The sequence below is a fragment of the Cynocephalus volans genome, chromosome 10 (assembly GCF_027409185.1).
Source record: "Cynocephalus volans isolate mCynVol1 chromosome 10, mCynVol1.pri, whole genome shotgun sequence".
In the NCBI taxonomy this organism is placed as follows: Eukaryota; Metazoa; Chordata; class Mammalia; order Dermoptera; family Cynocephalidae; genus Cynocephalus; species Cynocephalus volans.
The window spans coordinates 107696415-107720445 of NC_084469.1; the positions used below are offsets into that span (position 1 = coordinate 107696415).

The 24031-nt window shown below is 43.9% G+C and overlaps 1 protein-coding gene across 2 annotated transcripts in view; it reads right to left on the bottom strand.

Annotated features, from left to right (window-relative positions):
* BRD4 (bromodomain containing 4) overlaps positions 1–18038 on the bottom strand; it is an 85669-nt gene extending 67631 nt beyond the window's left edge. For both annotated transcript variants that reach the window (XM_063110313.1, XM_063110314.1), the window contains exon 1: positions 17814–18038. The gene's annotated coding sequence lies outside the window, so the exon portion shown is untranslated. The remainder of the gene's footprint in view (positions 1–17813) is intronic.
* Between the last annotated feature and the right edge of the window lie 5993 nt (positions 18039–24031).

Below are 24031 nucleotides of genomic sequence, written 5' to 3' on the forward strand. Positions count from 1 at the left end.
AACAGTAAAAAAAGAGTGACTTCAAAGATATGGCTGGTTTCAAATCCTGTGAGGCACTGCCTGAGTAAGATCCTCAATGAATCAAGTCTTCGGCCTCCGATCTCAAATAGAAGCTGTTCAGCAACAAGTACAGAAAGTGAGATGGGTTCCGAAATAGAGCTTTAGCTTCAGGTACACAAGTACTCTTGATCAAAAAACTGAGAGGGAGAATGTGGACTGGAACCCCCCCCCACCCACAAGATCTCAGCACTCTATTGCCTATGAAAAGCAACTAAAACATTACTTTGATAAAAGCACACAGAAAATAAGTCCTATGACACAGACTTATAATTCAACCTCTTGACCACAACATGCGTTTGGGTCTGTACAGAGGGCTACCTTGCAAACGGCGCATCACATAACAAGGCTCACTGAGCAGGAATATTCTGCAAGAACAATGAGAAAACTTATCCTGCAATTGCTCCTCAAAGTGATGATCAAAAGGGAAGGGATAAGAAGTACAAGCAGAAACACATTATCTTAACTTCTGGTAGGTTTAGAAGGAATTTGTGCTATAATCAAAAAGGCAAATAACAAGTGTTGGAAGAAATATGGAGAAATTGGAACTTTCATACACTGCTCATGGGAATGTAAAATGGGGCAGCCACTTTGAAAAAGTCTGGCAGTACCTTGAAAGGTTACACATAGGTACCATTGTTATCCAGAAGTTCCAACCCTAGCCATATACCCAAGAAAAAAAAAAAAGCAAACCCCCCCCATTTCTACATTAAAAACTTGCATGTGAACATTCATAGCAGCATTATTCATAACAGCCAAAAAGGAGAAACAAACAAAATATTCATGAACTGATGAATGCATGGTTCCCCTGGATGCAATCAGATTTTCCGAAAATGACAGGGAAAAAAAAAAAAAAAAAAAAAACCAAAGATGCTTCCTTTCGGGGGAGCAAGCTGTGTAGTGTAGCAATGAAGCCTGAGGTTCCATATTGCCCTCCTAGGAACTGATGTTCAGTACCCAAGAGTCAATGGGCAAGAGGACAGGATGCAGCAATCCAAGTTGTCCAGGCCTAAGCCACAGAACAACGCATAGAGGGAGAGGCAGAGCTTGCCAGTACTGGAGTCACTGGAGGCACGGCTCACCTCTGCTACATCTGCTCAAGAGGCTCTGCCACTTAAAGCATTTCAGAAATTAAGCTACTATGATCACATTTTGAGGCAATGCATAGAGAAATGTTAAGTTATATACATTAATTCAGTGAGCCTTTTCTGGGTTAGACCATCTGGAATCAAGACACAAATCAGGTTGGTCAATTAGCTCAGTAGGTTAGAGAGTAGTGTTACAACACCAAGGTCAAGTGTTCAGATCCTGGTACCGGCCAGCCCCCCATTCCACCCAAAGAAAACCAAACACGCAAGTCAAACTACTTGTGGAAACTGTTGTGCAAAGTGGGTTGGGGTAAGAAGCCAGGGCTATGTGGTAACTAATAGGATGAGATGCTGGGAAGTAAGGAAGGAGTGGGGTCCAATCCATTTTTAACCACTTACTTTCTTTTAGACTAACCTGAAAGACATTGTGGTGCCACTACTTGAACTGTTTCCTGTATGCTTGTGTCCACTTTTCACAGCTGCCCAATAAAATCTCCCAACTCCAAATGAGTTTCAGCACACAAGTAGAACATGGGAAGTTCGTATCTCCCTGTAGGTTTCTGTTTCCAAGTTTTGAGTTCTATCTAACCTGTGTTCAAAGCAGGCAAGTGGCTAGATGGTGGTGTTACAACACCAGTGTCAAGGGTTCAGATCCCCATTCTGGCCAGCCACATAAAAATAAATAAATATTAAAAAGTAGGCAAGAGGGGCTGGCCAGTTGGTTAGAACATGGTGTTGAAAAACCAGGATCAGGGTTCGGATCCCCACACCAGCCAGCCACCAAAAAAAAAAAAAAAAAAAAAAAAAAAGGTAGGCAAGTAGCTACTTGCACACCCATGCTCACTGCAGCCTCATTCACAAAAGCCAAGAAATGGAAGCATCCATAAATGGATAAAGAAAATGCAGCATATCCACCCAATGTAATATCATTCATCCATTTTAAAGGAAAGAAATTCTGACACACAGCATGACATGGATGACCTTGGAGAACACTACACTAAATTAAAGAAGCCAGTCACAAAAAGGCAAATGCTGTCTGATTCCACTTAAATGAGGTATCTAGAGTAATCAAACTCCAAAAAATAGAAAGTAGAAGGGTGGTTGCCACAGGCTGGAGGGAGGGGAAAAAAGGAGTTGTTCAATACATAGTTTCAGTGTTGCAAGACGAAAAAGTATGAGATGTGTTGCACAACAATGTGCATATAGTTAACACCACTCTACACTTAAAAATGGTTAAAATGGTAAATTTTATGTTAATATGGTTTTGATCACACACACAAAAAAGCAAGTGGCTTTACCCCAGATGCTTCAACTCTAAAATGGAGATAAGACTCTCACAGGGCTGGTATAAAGGTAAAATGAGATGCTATATAAAGTGCTCAATAAACATCTACTACTAAAAGTGTAGGCAACTAGGCAAGCTGCCGCCACTGCCCCAGGGTCTGGCCATGGGCCTGAGGCATGGAGCCGGGGGAAGCTGAACCTATCCACAACCAGGTAGAGAACACACCAAAAACACCATTTCCACGAGGGCAGCCCACCACAGCCACCGCAACTGCCATGGCTGCTGCAAAAGCCGCTAGTCTCTGTAGCAGCCATCACAGCCACTGTGCAGACAGCACGCCAGACTCTCAACTACATTGACAAAAGGAGAGGCACCGGCAGAGACCAAAAAAAAGAAAAAAAAGAAGAAGAGGTACTCTCTCTACACAAAGCACACTCCAGAGTAACAGAAGCAGTATCTGCTTTATGATAACAGGCGAGGACTTGATCACACCATCTTAGCACTGGACAGATCTAGGCAACAAACCACCAGAGGAACAGTTCATCTATCAGATGGAAAAAACAAATTTATGGTTATTAAAGGAGGGAGGAAGAAAAGGGAGGGGAGAGATTGGCTAAGGAGCATAAAGAGTAAGTATGATTTGTAATAATGAATATGCTAATAAAAAATAAATTTAAAAACAAGTGCTCGATAAACGCCTACTACTAAAAGTCAATGTCATAACTTAGTGATCACCTTAAAATATTCACATTTCAGGCTGACCAGTTAGCTCAGTTGGTTCCAGTGCAGCTTTATAGCACCAAGGTCAAGGGTTCAGATCCTGTACCAGCAAGCTGCCAATTTTTTTTTTTTTTTTTCTTTTTACATTTCATAAGCCTATAATCATTGGTTAAATCCAAGCAGGCCACACCATCTGCTCTGCAGCCCACTAGCATATGAGCTCTACAGGGCTTCATCACCTTGTTCACTGATGACATCCAGCATCTGGATAGCCCCTGGCATTCAGCACAGTTAACTGATCAATGACCAGAAGAATCCCACAAGAGCGGGGGAGGACTGAGTGCACAGGCCAAATTGGAGATTTCTGCCTTAGGAGTTCAGGGGCCATCCTGCCTGAACATCAGACAATACTTTGAAGTCATCTCAACCTCTGGTTGACTCGCTCACCACCAGCACCTTCTAGGAACCAAAGCCCAGAACCTTCAGAATCTTCATTCGCATTCTCCATACACAAAGATAATGGGCCCAAATGGGCCAGCCCTGCTCTGCCCCCAAAGTTCTGCTTACAAAACAGTAAAAGGGAGGAAAGGCATGGAATGTATGAAATGAAAGATGTCAGATAAAGCAAATTCCAAAGAGAGGTGGGGAATTTTCTAGGCTCCAAGAACAGAAGGGCTAAACTAGAGAACATGATATTTATCTAGGTTACTGGAGTTCACTCCAGGATGGACAGTTTTGGAATGAAAAGCCCTTCCCTTGATGAAGGTGTATTTGCTACCTGTGTTCTTACCCCACATGGGTCTGGCTTTCTCAAGTCTGAGACCTTGCTGGGACTCCATTTCCAACCTCCTATGGAGGAGAAGGGAGACTTGCCCATCTCTAAACATCAGGATTCAGTCCTTGACTATCTTCTCACCCTATATGCTGGCCCCAGGCTCCTCCTCTTCTCTCTCCCAATAGCCCCATGGAGACCTTGCTCAGCCTCCTGGCAGTACCCCACCACCCCCAAGTCTGGTCTAGACCCACCTTTGCATTCCAGACCTAAATATCCAACTGCCTAAAGAGGAGCATCAATGAGGACCTCCCCCCCAAACGCCATATGGTCATGGGATAAAGTGACCCCATTTTCTCTAAAACCTTTTGAAGCAGGTTGATAACAGCACTACTGAGTGTTCCACCACCCTTCAAAAGCTCACTTACCACATGAAGCAGTGGCTACCAAGCTGGATAACCCAAATATAAAACAGTTCCATCACTGCAGAAAGTTCTAAAAGGCCACACTCCTTTAGAAATTGGGTAGGTCACTGTAACATAAGTAAGATCCAAACTGGACCCTGGAAGATGCCCATGCTTTGGTCTAAATGTTTGCCCCCTCAAAAGCGCAAGTGGAAGCTTGCTCCCGGATGTGGCAGTGCTGAAAGTTGGGGCCTTTGGGAGGTGATTGGACTGTGACGGCTATGCCCTCATGAATGGAGTAATGGGTTAATGGATAAATGTGTTTTCAAGGGACTAACACTGGGGACTTCATAAGGAGAGTATGTTAACATGCTCCTGCCCTGTTGCCATGAGATACCCTGCGCAGTCTTGAGAGTCTGCAGAAAGTCCCCACCAAGGCCACCTTCACCAGATGCGCCTCCCAACCTTAGACTTCTCAGCCTCCAAAAATTAAGAAATATGCCTCTTTTCTTTATAAATTACCCAGTTTCAGGTATCCTGTTATAAGCAACAGAAAACAGACTAAATACAGGAAGAGTGGAGCTGGGGCGGAAGAAGCAAAGAATCAGGGAAATGGAATGAGACAGCAGACTGTCACAAAACCCAGGAGGCCCAGGGTGCCACTCCAGGGTGGGAGTTTAAATTTTATCCTTTAAGTGATAGAATTTTAGAGGAGAATATTATGCTGCAGTAAATCTATTAGATTTTGATCACGTACTTTTTGACCAGCTTACCAGTCAAGTTTTGCAAGAGCTGATTTAACTACTTCTACTATTTTCTCTGGACTCAATTTCTCTCACAGCTACTCAGAGCCAAGCTCCTACTGAATGAGATCATTTGACATTTTACGGAATCAAAGAAAAGTTTTAAAAGTAAAGTGAAAATCCTTTGGCACACACCTTTTAAATGAATCACCACTGTTCTCGCACCGGGACACTGCCCATCACTGGGGATACTAGGATCCCTGAAACACCTGCCTCACTCTCTCCTAGTCATGTTTTAACTGAACATGGGACAGAGACATGGGCAATACCTTTGTTCACCATGAAATCCTCACTGCAAACACAGCACAGTACACTGCCTAATTACCTAAAGTCCAGCACACACACTGGCCATGGGTACTGAATCAAGTCCCATTTAGCGTGTCTGCCTCAGGCAGGGAATTCCCTTTGAAATGAGAGTCCCTAAGTGGGGAAAAAAGCACCCACGAGCTGGAACTCAATTCCACCCTACAATAAGCAGCACTTCAATACTGAGAGGCTCACGACAACCCTAACAGATCACCCAGTTCACACCCCTAATTTTAACAAGTCTCGGACACCTGGACTAAAGACACACACCCCCAAACCCTTCTTCTATACTCACAGACTTTCACTGGAGTAACAAAGGAAAAAATGGAAGTGAAACCAAATCAAGTGGAACCTTTCAAACATGAGGTTAAACTCTGCTCCTATGAATGTCTTCATGAGAGACTCCTCAGAAGGGTGGCACTGGGTTTACTGACCAGAAGCCTGGATGAAAAGACCTGCCCAATCACAGAATTCTGCATCCGTCTTCTGACCATTCCCCAACCCTGGCAAGCACCACCTAGGGACCAGTGCTTGCTTGCAGATCTGTCCAGATCTCTGTCCAAGCCTTAGCTCTCCTCACTCGAGGACCAGCCTAAACACTAGCTCCTTTCCTGTGGTCACACCTGGAAGGTGTCTTTCTTTTTTCTCGGGCTGTCTGCCTGTAACCCTCGGGGAGCACTTCTGAGGTCCACCTTGTGCTTATCATATATACCATCCAAACCATCTGAGTTCCCTAAAAGCAAAGCTGCAGGTAGTGGATTCCTTCCTCCCACAGCATGTAGCACAGCAGATAAGAGCTCATGGGTTCAGAAGCAAGGCACTGCATCCGCGACCCTGCAATCCTGCCCAATGACTATGCTCTCCAAGCTTCCTCATCTGTAAAAAGGGGGATATACTAGTACCTAGTTCATACGGTTGTTTTCTGAGGACTTAGGGAATAGAGAGAGACTTAGAAATACAGCACCAGGACACAGAAATCATTCAAGTACTCGCTATAATGGAGTGATTGGCAGTGGTGTGCTCAAGCTCACAGTCTGGGGAGGGGAAAAGCGGTGGGAGTGGTGATGGAGAAGAGTAACCAGCACTGCAGCTCCGTACATTAAGGCTGACACAAAAATTGGAGTGACTGATGTCTGGCTTCACCATTTCAGAATACGCATGCACAGCCTTGCAACATCAAGGTCACAGATTTGGATCCCTGTATTGACCAGCCACCAAAAAAAAAAAAAAAAAGAAAAGAAAAGAAAAAAAGAAAAAATAGGCAGGCAGTAAGCAATAGAAAACAATAAAGGAAAATGTCAAGCAACTATTCAGAAAATGTAGTTCTACACTTCACAGGGCAGCCTATTCATAGGCAGCTATTTGCTAAAAACCCTGGACTTCTCACAGTCAACAAAGGTATAAACTACCTTAAGGTGAACAATGGGAAGTGGGGGTCAGGAAGACCATATGAATGAGCCACAGATCAGAGAGGGCTGCCAGCTCTCACAAGTGCAAAGGAATGATGCTGGTTGCCAGAGCAAACAGGCCCAGAGATGTCCTGAGAGATGACACAGGAGAAGCAAGTTGCAGGGAGCACATGATGCAACTCAAAAGGGTCCAAAGAGATCCTGCTCCAACACTGGTAATTTAAAACTACATTTCTGAGATTACAAAGATATGTGAGTTATTATCTTGAAATAATGAACATGAAGGTGGTGTTATTTCCAGGCAGCTAATCTGTCAGCTCACTGGTTTCCTAGTGTCAAAAGGAAAACAAACGAAGAGTTTCTCACACACAACTTTATTACTTAGCAGCTTTAACTGAAAGCACTTTAGAGCCAAGTAATGTTTTACAAAGATTATAAATGAAAACAACTTACACATGAATAGGACTATCTTTTACAAAACTTTCATGTACGTAATCTTATTCCTCTTAATTACAGAATAGAAAGGGGAAACTGCTTAAGTAACAAGTCATGCCTGTACAGTAAGAATGCAATTCAGCTGAGAAGAGAAATGGAATTAAATAAAGCCAACACCAAAAGTAAATGAATGAGGGAAAACAGCCATTTGCACATAAAAGTTTAATCTTCAAACTTTAGAGATTGGGGAGGGGTGAAGGAGTTTGTAATAAGCACTATTCTTAGAAGTAATAAGAGGTTTTTTCCATACTCTGTCTCAACTCTGCCCCAATTACAGAGGTATGAATTACTCAAGTTTACGGTATTGTATTACCTAATCCTTCCACCAGACAGGGATGGGGGAAAGTAGAGTGGCATCATACACACCACCTGGTGTAGCATGTTGATATTCCTAAGTGTAAGCACGTTATGAAGAATGGTACCTTCCCAGAAGCTGTCTTCTTCAGCCTGCGGGTTCAAGTGCATGTGTGAACAAATGTCCCATGTGTGAACAGCAGAGACCAGGCGCTAAGCCACATAAGGGACCACAGTCATAAATCTTAGTTTCTAAGTCTATCCACATCCACCACCACCATATAAATGATCAGGATGGCTAGAGGCCCATTGGGTTACCTTCTGAAGCAATGGCTCCAAGCCAACATCAAATCCTGGAGAGTTTTCTAACATTTTTAGTGAAGAGCCCCAGAACAAAGACTTTTCTCCATCTGCAGTTGCTGCAATAGGCCCACTCTGAAAATTCCTCATCCCCAGGAAAGACCACAAGCTGAAAAACTGGGGGTGCACAGAGGTCCTGGGCAGGTTCACACCACTGCTGATAAACAAGTTACTTGATAACTTTGTAAAAACTTCTGGAGCAACTGTATAAGGACAAACCAAAATGGTTGCTCCACATTGTTCCTAAGTCATAAATTTGTAAATGTCTACAAAAGCAGGATGCATGCGAAAGTCCTCAAAACCATCCAGAGACTTTTAATTAACAACATAATAAATTTCTCATTCTCAGAGTAAAATGCAGGAATTCATTTCTTTCTTTCTTTCTTTTTATTTTTGGTGGCTGGCCAGTACGGGGATCTAAATCCATGACCTTAAGGGGACTGAATATTTCCAGCAGTGAGAACTGTTAAAAAAAAAAAAAAGACATATAATAGAGCTAAACACTTGCTTTTGATTATGGAAATCTGAGTAGGCTTTTTGTAACACTAGAGGAATGACAAGAAGCAGACTTTACAAGAACTTGAGTATAGAAACAGCTTAGCAAATAGCAAAATTACAACTGTAGCTTTTGCAAGCATGCAAGGTAGATTAACCCAGTCTACTGAAATGTTCTCCATCATAATTTTATTCAAGTGAGTGTTCACTGAAACTTACTATCTACCTGGTCTCTTATCCAAGATCTCGCCCCTGTGCTCCCCCCGGGCTGTTTTTCCAGCCAAAGTGGGCCCTATTACTGGTGGCCTGAGTCCTCCAGCCTGTCCAAGTAACTCTTGAGACTTGGCTTGACTCTCTCAGAGCCCCCACAGCAGCTCCCTCTGTCTGTGCCTGACACAGGGTAAGATAAATGGTGTCTTTCATTTTATCCTCTACCAAAAGATGTGGTGTACACACAACCTTAACCACCTTCTTCACTTTACTTTTTTCATGAGTAACTCATTCTAAACACATTTCAATTCATTCTGGTTTATGACCTAGTATGGAAAATGAGCTTCCCTTTCAGCCATCTAAAATTTCTTGCTTGGGCCAGCCCGTGGCTCACTCGGGAGAGTGTGGTGCTGATAACACCAAGGCCATGGGTTCGGATCCCATATAGGGATGGCCGGTTTGCTCACTGGGTGAGCGTGGTGCTGACAACACCAAGTCAAGGGTTAAGATCCCCTTACTGGTCATCTTTAAAAAAAAAAAAAAAGGTAAAATTTCTTGCTCCAACTCTACTTCTAGTATAGGACACTGTTCAACAAAGTATCATAATGACCAGGCGGCAGGTGGAGCTAGTACCCGGGGTGAGCAAGTGAGGACAGAGACAGCTGAAGGTGCCACGTTTGAGGCCAGCCTGTTCAGCATCCCTGTTCTGCACCTGGTCAGGGATGGGAAAATGACCTAACTCAGAGTCCTTGGCCACCAGACAGCATTACCTAGGAAGACACACTATTGACCTTAAGGTCAGAATACCAGAAGGAGAGAACAAGCTCTGAAGCAACCATCTGAGCCCCTGGACTCAGCTGTGCCTGAGCCTCATGCCAGACTTCTTTGTCTCATCAGCCAACAAATTCTCTTTTAATTAGTTTTGTTTGTTATCTTCATCTGAGAGAGACCTACCTAATACAGCCATTTGCCAACAGACTGGTAATCTTAAAATAGTTGGGAAGACAGTATCTGAGAATAAAGAACAAGCAGTTTACCCCCATACCACTATATATGTCTTGTTGCACCTGTTGCAAGCTACTGACTTGACCTTCACCACTACATGCTTCTTCAACCTCCTGCACCCCATTCCCTACAAAGCTTCTACCAAGCAGTGGGTACAGGAAGAAAAGAAACTAAAGATCTATGCACTCTGCCTGCTACTAGAAAGCATATCCAGGGCAGTCACTCTTGGGCAAATGAAGAAATAAGATTGCAAAATGCCAAAAAATAAAAAATAAATAAAAATAAAAAAATTAAAAAAGGTACCCACAATTACCATCAAATAGCATTCCCCAAAAATGCTATTCACACTTCTCTGACATGACCCACAGTAAGAAACCATTTTATCATGTACATAACCCATAAGATCAAATACCCTTTTCTGAAATACCCTTGAAATGTAACACCCTAAGACATTTCCTTCCCCCACCCCAAACACCAGCTGCAATCCACCAAATTCGTTTCATAATCCACGGTTTGAAAAACACAAATAGAATTGCTTTCTCCTAAAATCCAGATTCTAGTCCAAGTTCCCTGGAACCCAAACCTATGCCCCACTTTACATATAAAAAACTGAGGCTTGAGAGAGTAGGCAACTGGTCCAAAGACACATGGCAGGTGTGGTGTGTCCCCAGCAGACCAAGTACGGCTCAGGCTGGCACCCACCATTGCACTGGCAGGTTCCATGCCCTGTGTAGTTCTCATTTCAACCCTTATGATAATGATCTGCTCCCACAAAAAACGATTCATCAAACAGCGTGGAAAATGGTTCAAGTAGAAAGTCCCCAAATTTATCACACCTTCTTTCCTTTCTTCTACACAAAGCAAAACAATCTCAAAGGCCAAACCACTTGCCGGTGTATATGTGTTACTACTGAGGTAAGACAACCGGGGACATTAGCCATACACAAAGATAGAGTAATCACTAATTTGTATTTCTAGAAACGGCATAATACCAAGGCCAACACTTCTCCCTCAGCACGGGCTGCACAGTGTGCCACTGCCTCTTGATGTTAACAGCAGCTAGTAACAAATAAGGAGTTTCAGCTTTGAGTAGAGACCAAGACAAGGAAAGTGACTACAGGCAAAATAGGAAAGTCCTGGACAGCCTTCCTCACAGTGCGTTACGCAGAGAGCAAAGCAAGCACTCCTGGTCTCCACCTTTCCCACCCCAACGCATCTTTTTTTTTTTTTTTGTCTTTTTGCGACCGGTAAGGGGATCGCAACCCTTGGCTTGGTGTCGTCCGCACCGCGCTCAGCCAGTGAGTGCACCGGCCATTCCTATATAGGATCTGAACCCACGGCAGGAGCGCCAGTGCGCTCCCAAGCACTGCACTCTCCCGAGTGCGCCACGGTGCCGGCCCCCAACGCATCTTAATAAGATGTGAGGCCCAGGTCAGTACCCATATGGTCCCATCTTTGTCCACTCAAACTGATTCCATTTTATGAATTTGAGGAAACCAAGGCTTATGGAGATTATGTAACTTGCCTGAGATCAAGGCCAGAAGGGGGTGGGGCTGGGACTGAACCCTTACAGAGAACTCCACAGTTCTCTCTCTCTGGTACAAGGCTCTACCCAAGCCCAAGCAACCCTGGCTTGCCACAACCCAAGGTCCCAGAACCTTCCTACACTGGGCAAAACTGGCTAACACATGTCAAGGAAAAGATCACAGAATAACCTATACCTAGAGAAAACTAAAGAAAAGTCTTATAAAGTATGTCACAGATCAAATAAAACAGATAGAAAAGGTATTTAAATTCTCTTAATTTGAAATTAATGCTCAGATTATCTGACCAATCTCTGAAAGAAATATATGCTCCCATTGTATTCCACACAAACAAAAGTACTTCTTGTGGAACTTGATGGCCCCTCAGAATGGTAACTGGCATTGACTGGTTCTTCTGTTCAAAAGGCAGGACCCCACAGCCTCCCAGTCAGGAACTCCACTTCCCTGAACTCCACATTCAGGTGTCTAGTTCACCCTACCAAATTCTTCCAGTGGCACACAACTTCCTGGGGTCAAGAATCCTTTCACCAAACCCAGATGTCTACGTAATTTGAACGGGGGCCAAGGGAAGGTATGGAGAAATGTTCTGCCTGCGCTCTGGAAAAAATTCTGTCCGCCAGTGCCTTCTGGCTCCCTGGCTGTGCCTTTCTTCAGATAACCAGAGTTTTTTTGTTTTTTTCTTTTAAAAGATGACTGGTAAGGAGATCTTAACCCTTGACTTGGTGTTGTTAGCACTACACCCTCCCAAGTGAGCCACAGGCCGGCCCCTGATAACCAGGTTTTCATAAAATGGTTATGTTACATTTTAGGCCTGGGCCACCTTCTCCTGTTGGATCAAACTCGCCAGCAAACATCCCAGGGTGGATGCCCCGCAGAGCTGCTACATTTCCACTAATCCCATTACATCACTTAATCTCATTATCAGATGAAAACAAATGCAATCCCCCCTTTAAATCACCTCCTCCATTGGTCTCCACTCACAGCTCACTTAGAGGAAGAGACAGCAGACACAGCTCCTCTGGAAGGCAACAGGTGGATCCTGGTGTCACCTGGAAAGCAACTGCTGCACTGTCAGTGGTTCTACTCTCATCCCTGGCTTCCTCTTTCCACTTCCATTCTTCACCCTGGCAATGACCCCAAGTAGCTAACCTTGAAAGGGCACCACATTGCTGCCAAGACCTGTGCCGTGTGCCCTCTGAGGCACTGTCACATTTTACCTTCATCTGAAAGACTGTGGACAAGTAAAGCTCAGGCAAAGTTGAGTGACAGGCTGAAGGCACACAGCAGGCAGCAGAACCAGGATTGTGCTGCACTGGTGGCATCAGAGTCTTTGAAGCAGGATAGCAAAAATGAGAAAGAACTGGATGCCAAGAGGCTGCTCAAGCCCGCCATGGTCACCCTCCCTAGAGCATCTGGATGATGCTGGGCTCCAATCGCAGGGCCAAGACACTTGATTTCAAGAAGCAAAGTCCAACTCTACGCAGGAGAGGGTGGAACGGTCAAAGAGCAAGAGCCCAGAGACATTTCTACTTCTCAACACATTTGAGAAGATATATTTTGTTTTTACATAACTGTCATTTATAAGGGAAAAATGTTAAAACTTCACCCTTACAAACAAGACACTAACAGGATCTAACTGAAGAAATGGAAACTCGTGCAACTTTTCTAGAAAAATAATTTATATCAAGTTTTCAAAAATAAACACCTTTGATCTAGTGACCCCTTCTCAACATATGAAAAAGAGAAAACTTGAAAATCATGTCCAAATGTCCAAAACTAGCAGAGTAAATTATGATACATTCATACAATAGTTAGGCATCCATGGGCTGGCTGGGCTGGTTGGCTCACGTGGTTAGAGCACAGGCTTATAACACCAAAGTCAAAGGTTTGGATCCCTATAACCCTGAGCTGCAAAAAAAAAAGGTAGGCATCCACTTAAAATAAAACATTTTAGAAATGGTCACAATGTACTCAAAAAAAAAAAAAAAAAAAAACCAGAAAAAAATTTAAGTACAACATAATTTTGTTACTCGGTGTAGAAAAGACTAGAAAGAAATAAAAATACGATTCAGATAATTTTTAATATTTAACATTATTTTAATATTGTGTATTTTCCAAATTCTTTAAAATGACCACGCACTACCTTGGTTAACAGAAAAAAACCCTTACAATCTCATTTTCAAATGATACGGACCAAACAATGCTATTCCTCGGCTGGGTGTGAAGGAGAATGGGGCAGATGGCTGCTTTACCCTAACCCTGACACTGGACTCATTCTTCACCTATTTCTTCAGAATGACATACATCCCATGACTTATGCTGGGACATGTTGATGTGGTTTAATCGAGGTTGGTAGCCTGTTTGATTGAAAAAATAAAGAAGAGTTTTTATAATCACTTTACTGTAACAGTAGCACGAATTTGCTGTCTATCTCCTGAACTGCTTTCTATGCATCAGCATTTCAAACTGTTCCATAAGCATGTACAATTTTAAAAAACCAAACAGGGATCAAACCATGCAGGCCATACTACATATCAACATGCTGATATCCTTGGCCTTCCATTTCCTCATTCACTTAAATGGTTACACTGTATTCCATTAAGTTCTTTTACTCCTGTGAAACTACTAGAAAATCAAGGCAGTTAAAAAGTTACTGTGCATCCTCAAAAGGTTAAACATAGCTACCACAGGACCCAGCAATTCCACTCCTAGGTATCTGCCCCAAAGAAATTAACACATGTCCACAAAAAAGCTTGTATTCAAATGTTTACAGCAGCATTATTCATAATATCAAAAAAGTGAAAACCCAAATGTCCACCACAGATGAACAGATAAATAAAATGTGGTATATCCACAGAGTGAAATATCACTTGAAGGAATGAAGTACTGACTCACGTTACATAGCATGAACCTTTTGAAAACACTATGCTGCATGAAAGAAGCCCTAGAGGCAAAAGGTCACAACTTGTATGATTCCTGAAATATCCAGAACAAGCAAATCTATATAGAGTGCATAGTGGGTTTTTTTTTTTTTTTTTTTTGGGGGGGGGGTGCTGGGAATAGGAAGTGACTGCTAATGGATAGACAGTTTCTTTTGAGGGGATGCAAATGTCCTAAAACTGGTTGTGAGAATGGCTGCACATGTCTGTGAATATACTAAAAACTGTTAACTGTATAGTGTGTGAGTTATATCTCAAGGCTGTTATTTAAATAAAAACATGCTTGATAGGATTTTACAATAATAGTGTTATGCTCAAATTATACATAATTGATATTCAACAAAAGTTTGGGGGATGAACACATTAATAAAGGCTATACATATCAAAATAAAGTCATTGCATAAATATCTTTTTGTCTTCCCTTGTACATAGAAAAAGGGTTTAGGGACTACCTGTAGAGACGGACTGGCCGACCATGCATACATGAAATAATGCTAAAAACAATGTGTTCACGGTTTAAAAAAAAAAAAAAAAGTGACCAAGACTTTACTGGAGGTCTTTATTGACAACACGAGATTCACATTAAGAAATGCTACTCATAGGTATTTATTACCCACTTCATCTTTCTCTTAAAATACTTTCTGCAGGTCAGGGATGAACCACAACCCAAACCCACTCACATTTTGAACATGAACAGTAGACAGTGCATGGAAGCAACTGCATGCCATCCTGCTCAGACTACTAATAAGTTCACTGCAGTCCTTAAGGACCTCAACATTATCTTAGTTAAAACTCAAATACCTTATGTCACTACTGACCAGTTATGTCCACTGCTAACTACATCTTTTTCTAAAGGAATTATTTGCATTTGCTATCATGGATACGCCAATTTCTTGATTCTCTCTCAAGTTCATTCACTCAAAGACTATTTAAGGTTCTCTTCTTGGTGCTTAGGATAGGACAGGGAATAAGACAAAGTCAAGCAAACAAAAACCTGCCCTCACGAAACTTACATTTTGGTTTAAAAAAAAAAAAGGTAAGGAAATTTTATTTTTACAAACTCATGCCTCATGTGTCAGCATCAGCAAGGAATTCCCACAGTTCTCACATTGTAAATGTCCAGTCGTTTCTAAACACTAAAATTCACAAAGATTTACGAAACTTCAGTAGCAGTTTCCAACGACGAGCTCTCCTTTATAGATTTGCCAGAAACAAAGACAAACATGGTCTACTTTACAGGTTGATTTACATCCACACAATTGTGACAGATGACAGTGGGTTGTCAGAAGCAGATTTAATCTGTGTCTTCAAATTACTGAAGTGCTAAATGGTTTATGCTTAAAACAAAATAAATAACTCCAGTATCTCTTTCTAGAATCTGTAAATCTCAAGTCATTCAATAACCTGAATTGTGTAACAAAAAAAATTGCATCCCCTACCTCCAAAAGCAAAAAGCGCAATTTGGTACAAAGATCACAACTGGCTCAAAAAGGCAACTTTTGGAAACAAAGTCTAAATTCCTTTAAACAATTCAATAATTTAGTGGGAATTTTACTAAGTGGCCAATGAATCTCTTGCAATTCTTAGCTAAGTTTTTTCCTCCTGACCTCCAAGCTAGAGAAGGTAGACGTGTTAGCACCCCAGAACAGCCAAATTGTTCTTAAAAGGCAGCCACTTTAACACTGTAACTTTCATCTGTAGGTGAAGTTCCTTATCTTCAGCAATTTGGCTACACTTCTGAATGCTAGCAAGATACATGAAAGTGGGCTCTTCCAGTTAAAACAACTAAAACCATCTTAAGACACTAATTTACTCCAGCTCGAGCCTTTAGATACTGTTTCCTACGTAAGTAAAAGTTATGGTGAATAACAGGGCAGCAACGCATTTTGTTTCAGATTAAGCTTCTCCTTCATGACTTGACCGATGGAAATTACCTGAGAGATTTATCTTACCCTGGTTGAAGCTTTTTGGGATTAAGGAGTTGGTTATCTACAACGCCTTGGTGGAAAGATAATTCCCATCCAAATAAAAGAGACGAATGTTTTATTAAATTATTGGCAAAATCATTAAACAGTTTGTGCCATCCAAAACCTTCTTGAAATTGAAAACACATTCATAAATCCTTCTGAGTATCGCTTTCTTTACAACTCCCAAGGACTAACAATTTAGGGAACTTGACAGCTCCATTCATAAAAATCTTCCAAACATTATTACAGCATCAAAGAGCTGCTGGCTTAGAGGTGCACTGCGACTTTTTTTTTTTTCTTTTTTTAAACCACGGACTGGTGGAAGAGCCCTCTCAAAGGTAAGCAGTCATTTCAATTCTCCGATAAGACACCTGCATCCAACACACACACACACACACACACACACACACACACACACACACACACACACACACACACACACACACACACACACACACACACACACACACACACCCCCCCCCCCCCCCCCCAAGGACCGAGACCACAAACCCCACCAGTCTGCAAGAAACGTGAACAAGTAAGCAAATAAATATAACACTTCAAAAAACAAAGCGTGGTAAAAGGGAGGTCAGCCACTTAGCAGAAGCACATGACTCATCCACGAGCCTGAACAGAAGTATTTACACCGTCCACTACCCCAAAGTGGGATTTCCCATCCTCATCCAAGGCCGGGCCTCGGGGGCATCTCAGTCGGGTGAAGTTGTGCTATTTCCGGGGGGGGGGGGGGGGGACGGCTTTTATTTCGCTGAATCACAACTCCCCCACATCCCCAACTCAAACCATCACACACGCACACACAACCCCGCAAATAACAGAGGCCGTTGCAAGGACGTCGGCGAGCAAAGACCGAGCAAAACAAAGCGCCCAGCGAGGGGCTCCCAGGCTGGGAGTGGCTGGGTCAGAGGGGCGAGGCTCGCCCCCAAGACACTATTCCCGCCTCGCGGGGCATGGCTGTGGGCAAGTGCTCCGCGGTAGCCCCCTCCCTAGGGAGGAGACCTGCCCCATTCTCCGCAGAGCTCCGGGGACGGCCAGAAAAGGCGAGGATACAGGGGCGGGGGCGCGCTGCCCCGGCTGGGACAGAGTGACCCAGGTGCGGGAGGCAGAGCGCGCCGGGCCCAGCCCACGTGAGAGCCGCCGCCGGGTCCGCCCCGGCGCCCGCGGCAGTGGCGCCCGCGGCCCAGCACACCGGGCCCGGACTCACCCGGGCCGGGCGCCCGCGGACACCGCGGCCTCCGCTTCCTCCTCCTCCTCCTCCCTTGACAAAATGGCGGCGGCAGGAAGTGCCGGGCGCCTCGGCCCGCCCCCCGACCGCCCCCGACCGCGGCGCCCGCGACCCCCGCCCGCGCCCCCGCCCCAACGGCAGGCCGGCCGGAGGGAACCGAGAATGGTGGCAGCGCCGACCGCGGGGCGCCCGGGAGCGGCCCTGACGTCCGCGGCGATGGCGGGCCCGGCGCGAGCGGCGCGGATGGCCCGCAGGCCCGAGCCCGCGGAGCCCCAGCCTCACCACCCCCGCGCCGCGCCGATAGCGTAGGTGGCGGCGCACCGGCCCCATTACGCAATGCGGGTGACGCGGACCGCGCCGCGAGCCCCCGCCAGCCGCCCCGCGCCGCCCGCCGCTCCGAAGGGCACCGGTCCTCACCTGAGACACTAGGCCGCACGCCGCCCCCGCCGGCCGCCCGCTGCCGCCGCCCCCTCCGCGTGCTGCCTGTGCGGCGCCGGGGCCCGACTGCCGCGCTCGCGGCTCCGCCGCCCTCACAGGCCCCGCTCGCCTGCGAGCACCGCCGGCAGCCGCCGCCGCCGCCGCCGCCGCCGCCGCCGCCACCTCTTCGGCTTCTCGGCTGCGGGAGAGCAGAACAAACAGCCCTACCGCCGCCGCCGTCGCCGCCGCCAGCGCACTGACGTCACCGCGTACGCTACGCGCGCGGCCCCGCGCCGCCGCCGCCCGCGTGCGCGCCCCATCCCCGCGCCCGGCGCGAGAGAGTTGAGCAGAGCGGGTGGAGGAGAGGTGAGTCGGGGAGTCGGGCTAGGGGGTGCCCCGCGGACTGAGGGAGGGGATCTCGGGAAGGGAAGAATGGACACTGCAGGCCGAGAGAGGAGGCCCCGCACCCCGAGGGAGGGGACCTCGGGGAGGGAAGGGAACCTGCAGACCGAGGGAGGGGACTTCATAGAGGGGGAGAAGGGACTCTACAAACCGAGACGGGGACCCCTCAAACCGAGGGAGGGGCTGAGGGGGAGCTCCACAGCTGAAGGCTGAGAAACGTCTGAAGTTCTAGGAAGGGTCTGATGATATCCTCAAAGACAGGGAGGACGGTGAGCAGAGACCCCAAAGACTGATGGAAGAGGCAGAAGAGAGTACCTTCTCAAGGAGGCCCCCCAGGAAAGAATGTTAAGGACTTTAAGGCGGGAGTGGGGGCAGGGGTGAGGTGCAGCAAAGGAGGTGAGAGGAGGCTGTCAGCAAGGGGAGGAGGCCTCTTTCTTGGCTGGCCTCCAGGATCTGAAGACTGGAAGGTGCTGGAAGGTTCTTCATGTTGTCCCCCAGCTGACCTCCTTCTCATCCTTAAGAGTCAACCCAGGGGCCGGCCTGTGGCTCACTCGGGAGAGTGTGGTGCTGATAACACCAAGGCCACTGGCTCGGATCCCATATAGGGATGGCCGGTTTGCTCACTGGGTGAGCTTGGTGCTGACAACACCAAGTCAAGGGTTAAGATCCCCTTACCGGTCATCTTTTTTTTTTTTTTTAAAAAAAGAGAGTCAACCCAGAAGTCAGCTCCACCTAGTGTGTACCCCTACTCCCTGTGTGGCTGTTTTGGAAAAGCACACGACGTCTTCTGGGACTTGCAAAGCATCCCACCTGGAGCGTAGAGGTCTTAGAAAACATTGGGTATTTTCACGATAGTAAAAGGGGGAGGTTAGGCTTAGGTCTCTTGCCCCTTAATATGATTCTGTGCAATTTTTCTAAACTGGAGTCATAACCACCTCCTCTCTCTCTTTCCTTTATCTACACTCTCTTAGCTTTTTTTTTTTTTTTTTTTTTTTTTTAATTTTTAGCAGCTGGCCGGTTCTGGGATCCGAACCCTTGACCTTGGGGTTATATCTCTTAGCGTTTTTAGTGCCTTCTTTTATTTTACTTATTTTATTGCGGGGGGGGGGGCATCTGGCCAGTACTTGGATCCGAACCCTTGACCTTGGTGTTGTCAACACTGAGCTCCAACCCACTGAGCTAACCAGCCAGCCCAGACCCTTCTTTTTTAAAAAAAATTAGAAAGCAAACTCCGTTCCAGAATTTCTAGGTAATCAAAAATGTCCCGATGGCCCCTTGTTTCAGAATATATATAGGATACCAGGAAAATAGTTTCTTCTCTGTCGTTGCGTTTGATAACGCTTAAACAAGAGCAATCAAATCACTGATGGGTCCTAAGCAAAGTAAAAACTAAATTTTAGGGCCGACCCTGTGGTGCACTCGGGAGAGTGCGGCGCTGGGAGCGCAGCAGCGCTCCCGCCGCGGGTTCGGATCCTACATAGGGATGGCCGGTGCGCTCAGGTCACAAAAAAAAAAAAAAAAAACTAAATTTTACCCTTTACATTAACAAAGCATGAGATAAATTATGTTACAAGAAATAAAGGAGGTAATTGTAACTGGTTCCTTAAAGCTTCCTTCTAACTCTGTTACAGAATACTGAAACTTGTGGATTATCTTCTGGCTCCTAATTTTTGCACACTTGGCAAGTTGTGGAAGATGATCAGGAAGGGGAAAAGGATAGGAATGTATGCAGGGCTATGTGAATATAGAATAACAACTGGTATGTTGTTTATAAGGAAACTAGAACATATCCATTTTAAGGGTTCTGCCCTGTAGTTATCTTGTCATGTTGCATTGTCCATTTAATTTATTGTTGCTGACAGTAACTATTTTGGGAAGTAATTTGGAGCTGCCAGCTTGAAAGTCACATAATAAAATCTGTCATTTCAGTCTAGAGTCACACTTCATTTTAGACGAAACAATATATCTAGCTTGATACACTGAATTCGACTGGATGGCTTTTGGCTATTGCTTGAAATTAAATCCAGCCTGAAGAGAAAAAGCCAGCTGTAAAGTCAGTTTCAAAGGCTGTCTCCAAAAATCTTTTAGGACAATGTCCCATTCTTTCTTTCTTCCATGTACTGTGCCAAACTCCTCACAGATAGCTCAAACTCAGAAAATGTTTATCAGGTTGAACCATTTAGTATAGTCTTGTTACTTAATGGTTCACATTTTAAACAAGTTCTTTTTCCCTTCTCTTGTTAGTACTGTGTTTGCAATACTTAAACCCAGAAGAGATTAATAAGAATATTAAGGAATGAAACATGAAGTACATAAATACTTCTAATAACTGGTTTTAAATATCTATTATTCATTTTATTTTATATTATTTTATTTTTTGGCACTGGCCAGGGTGGGTCGAACCCAGGACCTTGGTGTTATCAGCACCACACTCTAACCAACTAAGCTAACTGGCCAGCCCTCTATTATTCATTTTAAATAAAATAATCCATGAAACCATTTTCATTGAACAACAAAAAAGAATATAGAGGAAAAATAAAGAGTCCCCATCTCTTTTCCCCTCCCCTGGAGGAGTAACCACTGTTGTTACTCTCATGTGTTTACTTTTAGAGCCGTGCTGTCTAATATGAGGCTGCTGGCCACATGTGGCTATTGAGCGCTTGAAATATGGCCAGCCTGAATTGAGAATTGCTGTAAGTGTAAAATACACACTAGATTTCGAAGACTTTGTGTGAAAAAACAAGTGTAAAATGTCTTGCTATTAATTTTTATATTGATTACATGTTGAATGCAAATTTTTGTTTTATATTGGGTTAATAAAATATTTAATTTTAGCTGTTTTCACTTTTTTAATATGGCTACTAGGAAATATAAAATTACATATATGGCTCCCATTATATTTCTATTGAACAGTGCTGGTCTAGATTTTTTTATTCTATGCATCAATATGTATCTAGGTATAGAAATAGTTGTGTTGCTATAAAACAAGGGGGATCATTCTGTTATTTCATAGCATACCTTTTTCATTTAATACATCTTGGAGGTCAATCCACATAAATACTTGGAGATCTGCCTTATTGGAAATAACTTAGAAATAACATAGAGTATGTTATCTGAGATGGGTTTCTCTTGATTTCTGAGTATTTAACCATTTTCCTATTATGTACATTTAATTTCCAATTTTTCCATCATAGTAACAGTATTACAGTCATGTGCTGCAAAATGATGTTTCAGTCAACAATGGATCACATATATAATGGTGGTCCCATAAGATTATAATGGAGCTGAAAAATTCCTTTTCTATGTTTATATACACAAATACCATTGTGTTACAATTGCCTACAGTAACATGCTATACAGGCTTGTAGCCTAGGAGCAATAGACTATGCCATGTAGCCTGTGTGTAGTGGGCTATACCATCTAGGTTTGTGTAAGTACACTCTGTGATGTTCACACAATGACAAAATCTTCTAATGACCCATTTTTCAAAATTTATCCCTGTTGATAAGTGACACATGCCTATACAATGAACATCCTTATACATTTTTTATTTTTTCGCATTTGCCAGTATTTTTCCAGGTTAAAAAAACTATATAGAGCTGGGCCAGTTAGCTCAGTTGGTTAGAGTGTGGTGCTGATAACACCATGGTCAGGAGTTCAATCCCTTTACCAGCCAGCAAAAAAATAAAAAATAAATTATATAGTGTTTTCTTAAAAGCAAGGATCAATTTATATAGCATGATCAGTTTTGGAAAAGCTGAAGGTGTTTTTGATTTGTTGGGGTCTAAATCCATGCCCACCTTCCAGTGGGAACTTGCCCATGAAGTTACATTCCAGAATTTAGTGTTAGGCCTAGTGATGGTAAGTGACTCACCCAAGATCACACATTTACATAGAGTTAGAACCCAGATCTCCTGACTCTATAAAGACTGCCTGCATCTTTTCTCTAGCCCAGTGGTTGACAAACTTTGTCTGGAAAGAGACAGAAAACTTTATGAATACTAAAAGTAGAATTTCATAAATTTCGCGACTCACAAAATATTATTTTGATTTTTTTTCAAACTTTTAAAAAATATAAAAACCACTTTTAGCTGGAAGGTTGTTCAAAAACAGTGGGCCAGATTTGTCCATAAGCAGTAGTGTGCTCATCCCAGCTCTAGACTCTCAAGTCTGGAGGAACAGAAATTTCTTTACCATTAGAAAGAAGCTACTCTGCTTGCAATTTTTAAAAGTTTTTTTTTTTTTTTTTTTTTTTTTAAAGATGACTGGTAAGGGGATCTCAACCCTTGGCCTGGTGTTGTCAGCACCACACTCAGCCAGTGAGTCAACCGGCCATCCCTATATAGGATCCGAACCCGCGGCCTTGGTGTTCTCAGCACCACACTCTCCCAAGTGAGCCACAGGCTGGCCCGCAATTTTTAAAAGTTAATAGGCTATTTTTTTAAAGCAGTTTTAAGTTTACATAAATTGAGCAGAAAGTACAGAGTTCCCATATACACCTTCACTCCCCCTACCTCCCACCCCCCAAACACCATTTCCCCCATTATTAACATCTTGCATTAGTGTGGTACATTTGTTACAATTGGAGTCAATATCGATACATTGTATTAACTAAAGCCCATACTTTACATTAGTGTTTACTCTTCATATTGTATATGCTGAGTTTTAACAAATGTGTAATGATATGTATCTACCATTATGCTTGCCAATTTTTATTTCATAAACTAGCTAGGAACAAAATTGTGCTTCAGAATAAAGCACTACAATTTGTTTTGGCGGCTGGCTGGTACAGGGCTGGAACCTTGGACCGTGGTGTTAGTTATCATCATGCTCTAAGCAGCTGAGCTAACTGGCCAGCCCACAAAGCACTACAATTCTGCCAGCCACAAACAGGTGCAAGATGGCCCTAAGGATCACCGTAGTCTCTGCTACTTCATTAATTTGTATTTTGCTGTGTTTTTGCTTATTTTTGAAGTGTTTACCAACATCATCCACTCTAACACACTCAAAATACTGAGATTGCCGGAAGACATGGGGAAGAACCATGCAATTGCGATTAAAAAAAAAAAAAAGGAAGTGATTTAAAAAAAGTTTCATTATGGAAAGAAAATGCCAGTTCTAGACTGGGTGAAAGTGCTCAGGAGGAAGGGATCTGGAGGATGAAGAAGGAATGACACGGAGAGCTCTCATACACCACTGGTGGTTGGGTTCAGCCACTTTAGAAAACAGTTTGACCTTATCTGGTGAAGCTAAAGCTCTGTGTACCTGATGGCCCAGTAATTCCAATCCTACAAAAACTTGCTGACACACTTAAGAAGGTTCAGAATGGCATGGTTCATGTGTCCGTCTGTTTTCTGTTGCTTATAACAGCATACCTGAAACTGGGTAATTTATAAAGAAATGAAATTTATTTCCTACAGTTTTGGAGGCTGGGAAGTCCAAGGTCCAGGGATTACATCTGGTGAGGGTCTTCTTTGTGGGGACTCTCTGCAGAGTCCCATGGTGACCAGGGTATCACATGGCAAGCATGTTATGAGAAAGACAGTTAACATGCTCACTTGCTCTCCCTACAAAGCCATCAGAACTACTCCCTGATAACTCATTAGCCCATTACTCCATGAATGGATTAATCCACTCATGAGGGATGGTCCTGACGATCCAATCACCTCTTAAAGGCTCCACCTTTCAAATACCATAATTGTTGAATTTCCTACCCTCTTAACACTGTTACAATGGGTGGGGGGTGTCAAGCTTCTAACACATGATCTTTCGGGGGATACATTTAACCCATAGCAGTTCATAAAAGCCTACACTGG